This window comes from Chiloscyllium plagiosum, unplaced genomic scaffold (genome assembly GCF_004010195.1).
Source record: "Chiloscyllium plagiosum isolate BGI_BamShark_2017 unplaced genomic scaffold, ASM401019v2 scaf_10157, whole genome shotgun sequence".
Lineage (NCBI taxonomy): Eukaryota > Metazoa > Chordata > Chondrichthyes > Orectolobiformes > Hemiscylliidae > Chiloscyllium > Chiloscyllium plagiosum.
This window is the reverse complement of record NW_025214144.1, coordinates 23,285-23,923: the sequence shown is the minus strand read 5'-3', so window position 1 is coordinate 23,923 and position 639 is coordinate 23,285.

Below are 639 nucleotides of genomic sequence, written 5' to 3'. Positions count from 1 at the left end.
TCACTCTCCCTTTCCCCCCCCCCCCCGGCTCTCTCCCTGAGCCGGGCAGCTCTATTGTGAGATCACCTTTTGACTGTGACTGGGCCGGGCTGTGACTGCGTTTTGATTGCACTGCCATTGTGACGTCAGCTTTGCCCCAACCCACCCCATCCCCCTCAGCCCCAGCCCCTCGCTCCTCTCTCTCTCTCTCTCTCTCTAACGCTTCCATATGTTAGTGCCACGGAGGTCTTCACGGGACCCTGTTGGCCGTTTGTATGCCGTGAGGTGAACGAGGAACGCTTCTGGTTATATTGGCAGTGTTTCAGAGACCCAGCACGCACATTAGCCGCAGTGAGGGGTTTCTAGGGTCCAGCCATTACTACCAAAATGGTGCCCCGGTCCCCATAGGGTCAGTGCTGAGAGAGTTCCTCATGTTTGGAGGGTCAGTGCCGAGGGAGCGCCGCACGGTCGCAGGGTCAGCGCCGCGCTGCGGGAGGGTGAGCACCGCGCTGCGGGAGGGTCAGCGCCGAGGGAGCGCCGCGCTGCGGGAGGGTCAGTACTATAAAACAGAAGACCCTACACAATGTGCTTGGTTGTCGAGAGCGTTTTAAAGGGGAAATGTGGGTAAGTCCCAGATGGGAATGCTGAAGCATCAGATTA